Source organism: Portunus trituberculatus, chromosome 44, assembly GCF_017591435.1.
Source record: "Portunus trituberculatus isolate SZX2019 chromosome 44, ASM1759143v1, whole genome shotgun sequence".
In the NCBI taxonomy this organism is placed as follows: domain Eukaryota; kingdom Metazoa; phylum Arthropoda; class Malacostraca; order Decapoda; family Portunidae; genus Portunus; species Portunus trituberculatus.
Genome location: NC_059298.1, coordinates 15,882,160 through 15,896,558, shown reverse-complemented (window position 1 = coordinate 15,896,558; position 14,399 = coordinate 15,882,160). Strand labels below are relative to the sequence as shown.

At 44.5% G+C, this 14,399-nt stretch overlaps 1 protein-coding gene and 1 long non-coding RNA gene across 2 annotated transcripts in view; one reads left to right on the top strand and one right to left on the bottom strand.

Moving 5' to 3' along the window:
- Window positions 1–14,399, bottom strand: part of LOC123519057 (transcription factor Sp9-like) — a 132,635-nt gene that overhangs the window by 26,838 nt on the left and 91,398 nt on the right. The gene's annotated exons all lie outside the window — the stretch shown is intronic.
- Window positions 1–14,399, top strand: part of LOC123519058 — a 33,680-nt gene that overhangs the window by 12,423 nt on the left and 6,858 nt on the right. The window contains exons 2-3 of the long non-coding RNA XR_006678966.1: window positions 12,280–12,476; window positions 14,093–14,205. This is a non-coding gene — a long non-coding RNA (uncharacterized LOC123519058). The remainder of the gene's footprint in view (window positions 1–12,279; window positions 12,477–14,092; window positions 14,206–14,399) is intronic.

Genomic DNA, 14,399 nt, shown 5'->3' with positions numbered 1-14,399 from the left:
TCATCATCATCACCATCATCATCATCATCATCATCACAAACATGTATATCGCACTTATTCCAATCTCGATATGCACTAATGTTCTCTCTCGTGTCATTAACCAAAGCTGTCCCGGCTCTTTATATGTTACTGCTCTGCCTTCTTCATAAGTCTTACCTTCCTCTTGCCTACAGTGAAGATCCGTGGTCGGTGCTGTGGCGTGAGGGTGCGTTGTGTTGCTGTGTACGAGCCGAGATTGGTAACTTTAACAGGACCGCAGCTACCACAATGCTAGAAATGTAATTGTGACGCGAGGAAGTTGATGGCGAAGATGTGTGTGTGTGTGTGTGTGTGTGTGTAGATAGCGTGGTGCCGTGTTGTATTTGTCTGATATATACTGCCATTGTTTATTTGTTTAATTCTTCGTACAGCTTCATCGATGGACAGTATATTTACATGACATCATTATTTGGTCAGTTTGTCATAGCTACTACCTCGTCTCTGTTCTGTTTTGGCTCTCTCTCTCTCTCTCTCTCTCTCTCTCTCTCTCTCTCTCTCTCTCTCTCTCTCTCTCTCTAGTAAGTTATCGTCACTACCTCTTTTCACCGTTCTGTTGTCGCTTTTTTTTCCCCCGACCGTTTCTCTCTCTCTCTCTCTCTCTCTCTCTCTCTCTCTCTCTCTCTCTCTCTCTCTCTCTCTCTCTCTCTCTCTCTCTCTCTCCACGGCTGGAGGAGAGATGGATGGCAGTACCTTCACATTATGGCACGCTGTTCTTCCACATTTAATTAAGTCGCAGTGATATACGTAAATTTCTAAAGATTGCCTCGTTTTAGAGTAAATTCTTCCGTGATATTTGTTCTATCTAAGTAATCGTATGTAACTACTCATCCAGTCCCACAATTCCTCTTCCTCCTCCTCCTCCTCCTCTTACTCCTCCTACTTCTCCTCCTCCTCCTCCTCCTCCTCCTCCTCCTCCTCCTCCTCCTCCTCCTCTTCCGTGGCTGGGTCGTGTCCAAGCATCGCATGACTGTTAAAGGAAAACATTCTCCACTTTCACCCAATTACACATCGTTTGGCGCGGCATTAAAGAAAACCCCGCCAAAAAATAAGGTAAATGGATGTTAACTGGAACGTAATTATCCAGAACTTCGCACGTGGGTAGCCGGAACTTTTTTTTTGCTTCTGCCTTTTCTTTCCTCGCTATCTGTTTCTCTCTCTCTCTCTCTCTCTCTCTCTCTCTCTCATCCTGTTCCCGCACCTCTCCAGTATTGTTTTTTTTTTTTTCCTACTCTTCCCTGTTTCCATATCTGTATTAAGCACCGCCACAAACGACTGTATCCCGCTACGTTAATTTCCGGCAAATGTCCGCTTGTTGTGGGTGAAATGTCAGGTCAAGGAAATAAATGATATGTAACTATTCACTTTGTTTCCCGAATTGCTTGGAAAGGAGGAAAATAAAATGATAAAGCCTTATAAAAGAAATCCTTCCCCCCACTAACAAGACGATGCAGGTGATAAGTGGCGCCACCCTGTAATTCCCGCGGGTAATGAGGCCACTGGCGGCCAATCATCGCTTGAACTCGGCACTAATTTCCTCCATTTGAAAAAGGAAACCGGTCGGGTTCATGCATGCTGGCGCTGACGACACGCTCTAACGAGGACGTCCAGGCCAGATAATTGGTCTCACCTGAAGCATTCACTGAAATGAAGGCCCACACAAGTATAATGTCTCCTCTATGAATTAGACAAACTTTTTCCACTGATGACACACTTGTTGACGTCAATTGTAGATGTAATTTCATTGTTTTTTTGGTATTTGTCTACCAGCTCATAAGATTCAAAAGGAGCATCCATCCACCTGAGTAACCGTATCCTATCGGTATCCTTTCTATCCTCTCCTATACTAACGTGTACTATCGAGTCAGTTAAACTTTAAAGTTGTCAGGGTAAGTTCAGTTGTGCTTCCTTTTGTTCCTCCATATCCCCAGAGGTTCGTCATGGCCCTGAACGTGCAATTCAGGTTTTAATGGCGAGTGAAGACGATTACTTAACCACATGAGAGCGTTTCCCTATAAGCAATGGACTTGTGTCGCTAATGGAGTTCACGATGACAAACATACATCGTCAGGATTTGGAAAAAAATGACCAAAATGTTTCCATGTACGTTGCATCCATTTGTTTAGGTGGTGTTGCCTTAGTGGTGCTGGAGCCAATGACCTTCACTTCTTTATATGATTATCTTCCACAGTATTATTCAATCAGGAACGGGAACTTTGTATTTGGTGAGCAATTTTCTTATCTTACGTTTGATGAATGAAGACACGGGGAGGTTTTCTGGGTGTTCATATGAGGCGGTCGTGCATTGAGTCCTGGAGAGAGAGAGAGAGAGAGAGAGAGAGAGAGAGAGAGAGAGAGAGAGAGAGGGTACGAAGAAAATCTCAAAAAAAAAGGGAAAAAAAAAAGCTAATTGAGTGACCACAAGAGGCGAACAAGAAGACGCCGTCACCACCCACGCCACACCCGCGCCGCCGCTCACCTCGCAGCTGTGGGGGAGGCGGAAGGAAAGGAGTGCGGCGCCTCCCATAATCTGCAGTGATGGATTGCAAGGAAGGAATGGGTCCTGGCTAATGGTCTCGCCCCTCACGCACGTCTCCAGGCGATAGTGCTAGGCTGCAAAAAGGGAGAACCGCAGGTATGAAGGGAGGACGCGGGAAAAAAAGTGGTCATTAGCAGCCATTATCGGGATGTGGTACACAGCGGGAGACGAGCATAGCCACTTGCCGGGGCGTGGAGTGGCAGGTGTGTGTGTGTGTGTGTGTGTGTGTGTGTGTGTGTGTGTGTGTGTGTGTGTGTGTGTGTTTTCCATACTCTTTGCTCTCCGCCGTTTTTGTTCTCGTTAACCCAGTCAGTCAGGTAAACGATTTCCGGCGAGTGACCCTTTTCTTTTTCTATTCATTCATTCATTCATTCATTCAATATCTCTCTCTCTCTCTCTCTCTCTCTCTCTCTCTCTCTCTCTCTCTCTCTCTCTCTCTCTCTCTCTCTCTCTCTCTCTCTCTCTCTCTCTCTCTCTCTCTCTCTCTCTCTCTCTCTCTCTCTCTCTCTCTCTCTCTCTCTCTCTCTCTCTCTCTCTCTCTCTCTCTTTGTCAGTGGCGGGGGATCGCTGAAGTGTTGTGGTCTTGGCGAGTGAGTTAATGGCTAAGTGAACAAGTGGTGAGTGGCTGAGGGAGTAACAAGTGGCTGGCTGTGTGATGGTTACGTGACGGCGATAACGGAAGGCGGCAATGAGGAGCGTAACATCTGTCAGTCCGTCAGCTTTTCTAAACACATTTCGTTAAGTTGAGAGAGAAAAAAAAAAAAAAAAAAGCTGCTCCATTTCCAGTTTCTTCCATTTTAGGTAGTTACTTTTATTTTAGTTTATTCTTTTTTTTTTCCCTTTTTCGTTTTAGTCCCTTCCGGTTTCGTCAGCGTGTTGGGTGATAGGTAAGGGTCAAACAGAGGAGACTCGTTATGCTCAAAATTGACTGACCTTGGTTACAGTGACTCGGAGAGCTTGTATATGACGTTTTTTTTCGGTTTATATATATATATATATATATATATATATATATATATATATATATATATATATATATATATATATAATTTTTTTTTTTGTGGCTCGTTACTTTTTGCTTGTAGGAACAAAACAACAACCTAATTATCTTCCTTGTCTTAAAAATGTATATATACTCCGTGATTCAGGAAGATTGTGGAAGCTTTCTGCGACACACACACACACACACACACACACACACACACACTGAGGAAGAAGATGTCTGAGAGATGTTAAAAAATATAGTTTCCCACAAAGATGTGTTGAGACTTCGAACAGTTTGAGTAAGGAAGTGGTGTCAGCAACGAGTGTGCATAGTTTTAAAGAAAAATTGGATAAGTGTAGATATGGAGACGGGGCTACACGAGCATAAAGCCCAGGCCCTGTAAAACTACAACTAGGTAAATACAACTAGGTAGGTAAATACACACACACACACAAATACGTATGCCACATCTGTAAATGTTCAAATGCTCCCAAACAGCAGAGGAAGCTCTTCATGCCTGCCTGCCTGCCTCTTATCCTGCTCTACTGCTTCCCTTCCTGCCCCTCCTTCTCTCCCTCTCCCTTTCTTTCTCCCTTCTATTTCTTTCTCTCGCCCTGCTTCTCTCTTTTCCCTTCCCGTCCCACCTCCCAGCCATCCGAGGCCCCAGCGAGTGCTATTACCTCCACCGCAGATCCAATTAAGGACAGGTTTTGCGTGCGAGATGAAGTTCCGAACGTGATCGAGACGAGCTCTTCCGCCGGTCAGGTTTACGTTCGTTCGTGTCGCCGAGTCGTTGAGGGCGCGGTTAGCAGCTCCCTTCCTCCCTCCCGCGACGCTGCGTGGAGGGAGGGAGAGAGGGAGGGCAGGGTATAAGGAGGGAAGAATGGCTGCTGGATATTAGGGAATGTGTTAATAGAGTAAATTTATGTAAATTAAACCAAGATTCGTGTGTGTGTGTGTGTGTGTGTGTGTGTTTTAGAGGTGAGAGGGTGAAGACAGGTAATTAGCACAAGTCCTGTTCGTCCCGCGGTAATAGTCCATTTAACCTGCCTGATGAGGTTAATTAATGATACGCCACCAGGTAGTAGCGACCTTCCTTCCTCATCCTCCTTCCCTACCACAATCACCACTCCCTCCTCCTCCTGCTGCTCCTCCTGTTCTTCCTCCTCCCCATCCTCATCCTCTGTGCTCCATTCATCATGTATCACAAAATCAAACGGCAGCAATTTCCCTCCCCAAAACTCCCTGCCCCTCGCCCTCCTCCCCAGCACATCCCCTCCCCAGCACTTCCTCGAGGTGTGCAAGTGGGAGAAGGAAGCGTAAACAAGGTGGAGTGAAAATATGAACAAATAGGTCTCTTCCTCGCAGTAACCCATTCCTTCCTGCCGCTACTACCGAGAGAAGTCAGGAAGTGTGCACCTAAGAACACTAAGCTCTTCTTTCCCAGTTGAAGAACAGAAAGTAATAGGTAAAAGAAAGATAACGAGAAAAAAAAAAGTCCTGATGGAATAAAAAAAGATAGTAAGAAAAAAGTAAGAAGCAATATAAAGAAATTTGTATATATTTTATTACATTTTATTAATTTTCAGAAGGAAACCAAAATAATGCGAAAAATAATAGGCGAAACATAATATATTAATAAAGTAATAAATGAAAAGAAAGCAAATAGAAGTAGATAAAATGTATGAAAGGAATAAATCTCTCTCTCTCTCTCTCTCTCTCTCTCTCTCTCTCTCTCTCTCTCTCTCTCTCTCTCTGACACACCAGCACGCAGTATAAACAACAATCACGCCAGGTTAGCAGGTCTCCCCTCGCCTTCCAAGTGTCTGGGAGCAGCAGGAACACTTGCCCCAGTCCTGCCTTGAGGGACGCGCCGCATGAATTATCAAGAGGCGCCTCACATCCCTCAGGAAGACTTAATGTATTGGACTTAACACACACACACACACACACACACACACACACAGAGAGAGAGAGAGAGAGAGAGAGAGAGAGAGAGAGAGAGAGAGAGAGAGAGACAGATCGGTAAAGGTTCCAAACTACATGAGCAATAGTCAACGGTCACGACTTTGAGCGGAAGACGAGTTAGAACTGCAGTCTTTACCTCCCACCCACCGACTCCCACTCTCTCTCTCTCTCTCTCTCTCTCTCTCTCTCTCTCTCTCTCTCTCTCTCTCTCTCTCTCTCTCTCCCCGCCACAAACGCACAAACCGGTCCACCCACCGCCGGATCCAGCCTGTTTTCGCTCACATTTAAGATAATTTTCCGGTTATTATGCGTATTAACCGACGTTTTGCATTGGTGTAAATAATCATACGCGCGCAAAAAAGAGAAGACAGTAGAAAGAGAGAGAGAGAGAGAGAGAGAGAGAGAGAGAGAGAGAGAGAGAGAGAGAGAGAGAGAGAGAGAGAGAGAGAGAGTTAATAAGTATGATGTTGGCAAGTTTTTTTTTTTAATAATTTCCTGTGTTAGTAGTGCTTGTATTTCTCTGTAGGTAGTACATCTGTTTCCACTCTCTCTCTCTCTCTCTCTCTCTCTCTCTCTCTCTCTCTCTCTCTCTCTCTCTCTCTCTCTCTCTCTGTGTGTGTGTGTGTGTGTGTGTGTGTGTGTGTGTGTGTGTGTGTGTGTGTGTGTGTGTGTGTGTGTGTGTGTGTGTGTGTGTGTGTGTGTGTGCGTGCTTGCGTGCGTGCGTGTGTGTGTGTTTGAGAAAGATAGAGATTGATGAATAAAAGGAAGTTGAGTATGAACAAGATGCGAAGAAATTCAATTGAGAGAGAGAGAGAGAGAGAGAGAGAGAGAGAGAGAGAGAGAGAGAGAGAGAGAGAGAGAGAGTGTGTGTATGAAGTACTTAGCTTGGAATTATCATAATGTGCTGCGCTTTCATTGTCGTGTAATTTCATGGTGTGAGTAAGAAGTTTTTTGCAGAACGTCCACGTAAAAAGTACTGCAGGAAAGGAGTTACTTTTTCATTCCCATTGTAGACAAGGAACCGAGAGACTCCGCGGTGAAGGTTGGCGCAACTCACGGTGGCGCTGAGGGGTTCAGGTGGCCAGGCCGTGGAGTACTTGCAGCCGATAAATCCTGGTTACTGACGGCCGTGGCTCTTGAGCTTAATTGTTGACACTTGCACTAATGGCTTGAAAATCACTGAATGGGCTGGGGAGGCGATTTTGTGTAAGTATAGTGATCGTGGGCTAATCATATATATATATATATATATATATATATATATATATATATATATATATATATATATATATATATATATATATATATATATATATATATATATAGAGAGAGAGAGAGAGAGAGAGAGAGAGAGAGAGAGAGAGAGAGAGAGAGAGAGAGAGAGAGAGAGCAGGGAAAAATATCTGATGGGATTGATGAGCGGGTGTTTGTACGGCGTGGCAGTCATAACTCACTGGTTTACGTCAAGGAACAGCATGAAAGAAAGCTTGACCATGGAGGGAATCAGCTCCGTCCGAAAGATGCAAACTATCACACACACACACACACACACACACACACACACACACACACACACACACACACACACACACACACACACACACACACACACCATCAACAAGGGTGTGTATAATTTTACCTTCTTCCCGGGAGCAGCTCCTCCTACACTGCCAGCTACACTCAGTCACCTGGCTGCCTCACACCACCACTCTGGTAACCGCAGACATTCATCGCTGTGCGTGCGCTGTGAATAGCAGTGTCAGGTCTTGAGGGCAAGGCGCGGCCCACATGCACCGCAATGGTTATGGCGAAGATTATGTTAGTGACAAGTTGCACCGGAACTTATGCTAAGTAATAATGGCGCTTTTATTGTCTCTTTCCTTCCCTTTCGTCCCTTCATCATTCTTTCTCTTTCTCTCTCTCTTTCCCCCACACGCCTGGACATGATTATGATGTGAAAGCTAATTTATCATGGCAATGACAAGAGGTCGTGAAATTAGTTGTTTAAAACGACAGAAGATTTGTCATATTTGACATCTCTGCCCATTACTGCAGCCATCTGTCCACCTAAACAGGGGGGTGGGGAGATCTAGAGACGGAAGGGGCAATGGGGACGAGGTAAAGACAATGGGCGCAAAGGAGAGAGTGAGAAAGCGACAGGGAGAGAAAAGTTCTGTACATCCGCTCATAAAAGGACATCTCGCTGCCGCTGTGCCTCGAGGCTGCTACAAATCGATGCGTCGGCTGTAATTGTTGTTATAGAGTCAACTAATTGTTCGGGTGTCGGCCACTAATTTTATCTGCGTAATAAAATTTTAATGATGGGAGAGTTTTGGGACATGTGAGCCGCGGAGGGACTGGAGGAGGACGGAAAGAACGAAGGTAATTGACTGACTGATGCTGAGGAGTAATTATGACTTGAGGACGAGGATAATGAGCACCAATACGAGAAGAACGAGAAAAGGGAAGGCAGCAATGAGAGGGCTTAATGAGACGTCCGCGAAGGGGAAAACAAATCGGAAGACGGGAACAAAAAAAGCATAGGGACGTGGACGTGGAGGAGGAGGAGGAGGAGGAGGAGGAGGAGGAGGAGGAGGAGGAGGAGGAGAAGGAGGAGGAGGAGGAGAAGAAGAAGAAGAAGAAGAAGAAGAAGAAGAAGAAGAAGAAGAAGAAGAAGAAGAAGAAGAAGAAGAAGAAGGAAGGAAGAGAAGGAGGAGAAAGAGGAGGAAGAGGAAGAGGAACCGGTGTAGTAGGTAGTGGATTAAGACGTAAGGGTACATCCTATGGGGAGAGAGAGAGAGAGAGAGAGAGAGAGAGAGAGAGAGAGAGAGAGAGAGAGAGAGAGAGAGACCTCCATCTCATCTGCCTTAAAAGAGTTTTCTGAATGTTTATCGTATTGTTCTGCCTTCGTCTATCCGCCAGTGTCGAGAAGTTTTGTGGAAGTAGCAAGGTTCGTACAAGCTCGCAGCGCCACAGGGCCTCTCAGTATCCTGTAGCTTGTGTGTCACCTGCTGCAGTGCTGGTGTATGAAGGAAGAACTTTAGATGTCTTTTAAATTCTTAAATACTCGATCAATGTATCTTGGAAAAAGACACTTGTGTTTGGAAGAAAAGTATTGTCTCAATTATTGTTGAATACACAATGAGATCGAAAATTGTAACAATCACTTACCCGGCAATGCTGAGGGAAAGGTCTGACCAATGTATACCCGAAAGCACATGAGTTCTTTTCTTCCTTTCGTAGGTAAACAGCGCATGGTAAGAATGGGTAAATGAATAATTAAGTATAGATCTTTCCTTTTACTTAAATGTGTGTTCTTCTGTTGCTGCATTTTTATTTCTTATGAATGACTAAGTTCTTTAATATATATATATATATATATATATATATATATATATATATATATATATATATATATATATATATATATACATACATACATACATACATACATACATACATACATACATACATACTCGTAGATAGATATAATATTTATATATTTACTTATCTATTTATTTATTTCTGAATAAACTTGAGGTACTATAGATTTATCCGAGTTCTATGTCGATATAGATATTAGTTTTCTAAATATGCACAGGCTGAAATCTTTTGTATAATGTTTTGCCTAAGTAAGAACTGAGAAGGTTCTTCCACCACCACAACAATCCACAGTTAAGTGTAGACCACGGTGTGCTGACGCCACGCAGTGCAGGAACATTCCGTGTGGCACATCTTTTACCACCAACAAAGTTAAAACTGCAGTGATGGGCAAGACTTGATGGGTGAGAAGGTCACCCTCAGCTGTCGCTCCCATCATCATAAGTGTAACCTGTCTTAACACAAATATTTCGAAAATGTCAAACCTCATTGTACGACGTCAGTTTGATGAGGCACCTCGAGAACATGAAAGTGTGTCAGACACCGTGATGAGGCATGTTATTAGAAGAGAGAGAGAGAGAGAGAGAGAGAGAGAGAGAGAGAGAGAGAGAGAGAGAGAGAGAGAGACCCGGCCATAAAATGAAGTATCAAGATAAACACATGGGATTAGTGATATAAAAGTTGAATTTAATTTTCCTGTCACTGCGTAGAAATTCCCCCTTTGTCGGCTACTACTTATTATCACCGCTCACGCCAGGAGATGGAGGACTTCGTGGGTCTCTCTCTCTCTCTCTCTCTCTCTCTCTCTCTCTCTCTCACACACACACACACACACACACACACACACACACACACACACACACACACACACACACACGGTAGCTCAGTGGTTAGAGCGCTGGCTTCACAAGCCAGAGGACCGGGGTTCGATTCCCTGGCCGGGTGGAGATATTTGGGTGTGTCTCCTTTCACGTGTAGTCCCTGTTCACCTAGCAGTGAGTAGGTACGGGATGTAAATCGAGGAGTTGTGACCTTGTTGTCCCGGTGTGTGGTGTGTGCCTAGTCTCAGGCCTATTCGAAGATCGGAAATAATGAGCTCTGAGCTCTTTCCGTAAGGTAACGTCTGGCTGTCTCGTCAGAGACTGCAGCAGATCAAACACTGAAACACACACACACACACACACACACACACACACACACACACACACACACACACACACACACACACACACACACACACACACACGGCCCGGTAGCTCAGTGGTTAGAGCGTTGGCTTCACAAGCCAGAGGACCGGGGTTCGATTTCCCGGCCGGGTGGAGATATTTGGGTGTGTCTCCTTTCACGTGTAGCCCCTGTTCACCTAGGTACGGGATGTAAATCGAGGAGTTGTGACCTTGTTGTCCCGGTGTGTGGTGTGTGCCTGGTCTCAGGCCTATCCGAAGATCGGAAACAATGAGGTCTGAGCTCGTTCCGTAGGGTAACGTCTGGCTGTCTCGTCAGAGACTGCAGCAGATCAAACAGTGAATTACACACACACGCCTCTTTAATGTGTGGCCCCTGTTCACCTAGCAGTAAATAGGTACGGGATGTAACTCGAGGGGTTGTGGCCTCGCTTTCCCGGTGTGTGGAGTGTGTTGTGGTCTCAGTCCTACCCGAAGATCGGTCTATGAGCTCTGACCTCGCTTCGTAATGGGGAAGACTGGCTGGGTGACCAGCAGACGACCGAGGTGAATTACACGCTACCGTATTCATCCTCCTGTCTGTCTTTCATTGCAGAGTACTGTGTTGTAGTTTGTGACATCAACACACTGAGTATCACGTGCCCATTAAGAGGTGTTCCCTCGGAGACGAAGTGACGGACTGTGTGTTGAGCTGTACGTGTTACCTGTAATATATTGCTTGCCTCTGTTCTGTTGATCTAAATTGTTTTTTTTTTTTTTTTTTTATTATTGTGGACGTTTTTATGGGAACTACGCACTAACTTACTGTATGAGTTTGACGTGTTTTTTTGTTGTTATTTTTGTCCTAGTTGTTATTTGGTAGTGGTGGTGGTGATGGTAGTTGTGGTGGTGGTGATCATTATAATTTCTTCACTCCTCAACTTCCTTCCCTGCGATAAACATTAGCATTGAATAGCAAGTGTGTTTTTTTTTTTTAGCTCACTGTACGTCATCTGATACATACATACGCACGTGCATTCTCATAAAGCAGCTTAGACCGTTATATAACATGATTCCTTATATCAAAAGTGTTGGAAAGCGAATGTACAGCGCGAAACTACGTCGTTGGGAACAGAAGCAGATCCATCATCTACTTAATCGTGGAAGAAAATGAGAGACACGGCAACAAGCAACAAGTGGCGAGGGGAGTGACGATGCGGTGAGGGAGGAGCTCCGCAGTGATTCCGTGATGGAGGAATGATAACGACCGTGAACACACACACACACACACACACACACACACACACACACACACACACACAGAGAGAGAGAGAGAGAGAGAGAGAGAGAGAGAGAGAGTTACGGAATACCAGGTGGCCTAAATAATCACCCCTGATGAACCTCATAAATATTGTAATCATTTTCTTGAAATTCCCAAATCTCGATATTAATTTTGTCTCCCTTCACGCCTGATTCACCGCAATCACGAGTCTGAGAGTCCGTCATTAGGCAGGCAATTAAACACGTTCAGGTGAAACACATGTGCCTCACCTGTGACTCTCCTTCCCCCCATTACATCCATTTGCTCTCTCTCTCTCTCTCTCTCTCTCTCTCTCTCTCTCTCTCTCTCTCTCTCTCTCTCTCTCTCTCTCTCTCCGGAAGTGACCGTAGCCATTAGTGAGACGCTGCACGCAACTCAGGTGTTCGAAATATCAGATTTTATGTTGATGACGTCACGCGGCAGGGAATTGCCTTCCTGGCCGCCGTGTGCTTGTGCTTGTCAGATTACTGAGAATAAGGAGATTTTTATGGTCTTTTATAACGTATCTTGTCTATAAGTCTGAATTACAAGGTTCTGCAGTGAATGTTTATTTTTCATCAAACAACTGTATTCCTTGGGTTGCAGTGAGTAAAGTGAACAAAGTGATATGTAATGTGATGACCGTGCGCTTCTCAGAGGCTGACCAATGACCTGCTGATAGCGGCACCTGAGAGGGAATGTATGCACTCCTGGTGAGAGAGAGAGAGAGAGAGAGAGAGAGAGAGAGAGAGAGAGAGAGAGAGAGAGAGACAGACAGACAGACATGCTAGCGGAAAGATGTCTACCCGCACCTAAGCAGGAGGTTTTCTCAGCAGTTGAGGCATCCCAAGATTCAAACAATTACAATAAGCAAAACTAAAAAAAATTTCCTTTGCCTGCTCCCCAGAGAAATGCGAGGCTGATGTCTATGATTTCCTCGAGTGACTAAGGCAAATTCCGTTCGTCAGGAAGCTCCACTGTTCACAACAATTGCCAAGGTGAGGAACTACTCGCCATCATTACCCGCCCCGCCAGTGGGAACCAGCGGCAGACACGCGGGACTGCGCTTCCCTGCCCCCAAATCATGTATTCCGTTCCTCAAAGGTATTTATGCGGTGGTTGTTGTTGGTTTGCTTTGGTTGTTTTAGAAATTCACAATATATTTTTCTCCTCCTCTAGAGATATGTAGAGATATGTCTTGGTGGAATGAACCCCGTGTTAGTGTGTGTGTGTGTGTGTGTGTGTGTGTGTGTGTGTGTGTGTGTGTGTGTGTGTGTGTGTGTGTGTGTGTGTGTGTGTGTGTGTGTGTGTGTGTGTGTGTGTGTGTGTGTGTGTGTGTGTGTGTGTGTGTGTGTGTGTGTGTGTGTGTTTCAACTGTTTCTCTAGCTGCCTAGGTTTAGTCATTCAGTCTGCCTTTCAGTATATGTCTGTCAATCCGTCTTTGTCTTTCTGTCAGTCATTCGGTTTCTTTCGTTTATCTCTCTCTCTCTCTCTCTCTCTCTCTCTCTCTCTCTCTCTCTCTCTCTCTCTCTCTCTCTCTCTCTCTCTCTCTCTCTCTCTCTCTCTCTCTCTCTCTCTCTCTCTCTCTCTCTCTCTCTCTCTCTCTCTCTTGGTTGGTGTGTGCAGTTCTTTTTCTCTTCCGTTTCCTTCCCGACAATATTGCTACTACCATCAAGCTTCTTCCATAATGCTTTATTACTATTATTTTTTTTGTCAACGATATCTTTCCTTCATTATCAAGACGTTTATTATTTTTGTAACAGGTCGTTTCTTCTTCAGTTATGATGTGCCAGCCTTGATTTGCTAATCGTTCGTTTTGTGACCGTGTTGTCTTTTCATTGGTGGTGCATCGTTCCTCTAGAGTCTAAAATGTCTGTCTGTTTGTCTGTCTGTGTGTGTCTTTTTGCTTGGAGTCTTTAGCAGTGAAATCAGTTTTGAGGATGAAAGAAAACAAACACAGTCCAACGTGGGATACTTGTTTTATCTCCTTGATAACCGGGTTTTTAAAATTGACTCGGAAAAGTTGTTGGCAAAAAGAGCAAAAAATCAATCATGAATAAACAGAATGAGTAATTAGATAAACCATACAAGAAGATGAGTAAAAAAAATAAGTATAGATAAATAAAAGAGTGGAAGCAAAAATTGTACGGTGGACAGACATTCCCTGGAGTCGTCATTCTTACTTTCATTACTACATTACTATTTATTTTCCCCTCGTGCAGCTTCAGAGTCGAGCGTTCTGATATTTCGCTACAATGCTTTTTTTTTTTCTATATGTAACATGGCTGCATATTTTATTGTACGCTACCTTGTTTAATACGCGTCTGCTGGTGTCGTTAGCGCAAAAGTGTATAGTAATGGTAGTATGAAGATGGTGCTAAAAGAAAAAAAGTAACATGACTGTAACGAGTGAAGCATTCTCGAAATACCACATAAACAGACTTAATTATGTTGCTTGATATCACGTGTGTGTGTGTGTGTGTGTGTGTGTGTGTGTGTGTGTGTGTGTGTGTGTGTGTGTGTGTGTGTTTAATTACGTTCGCATTTGTTAGGTAGCCTCGAATTCCTCAGACAGAGAGAGAGAGAGAGAGAGAGAGAGAGAGAGAGAGAGAGAGAGAGAGAGAGAGAGAGAGAGAGAGAGAAAACCCGTGCAGGAAAAGCAGACGAGGTAGATTGCATTGTGATGAGAGGTAATGTGTTGTCTTTCTGTTGCCTGGCAGGTGCGTACAGTTCCTTCAGCATACATCTTGACCTCTTGTTTGACCATACCGGCTCCCTTCATGGCTCGTCACCAGGGATCATGGAAAACACAGCAGCTGACGACGCGTGAACGGTTGTGTAGCTTAGCTTGTTGCTGTTGTCCTTGGAGGTGGTGGTGGTTGTGGTTTGTATATATGTGTGTGTGTGTGTGTGTGTGTGTGTGTGTGTGTGTGTGTGTGTGTGTGTGTGTGTGTGTGTGTGTGTGTGTGTGTGTGTGTGTGTGTATGCGCGAGAGGTGGAGTGTCATAGGCGTAGATTTTATCACAC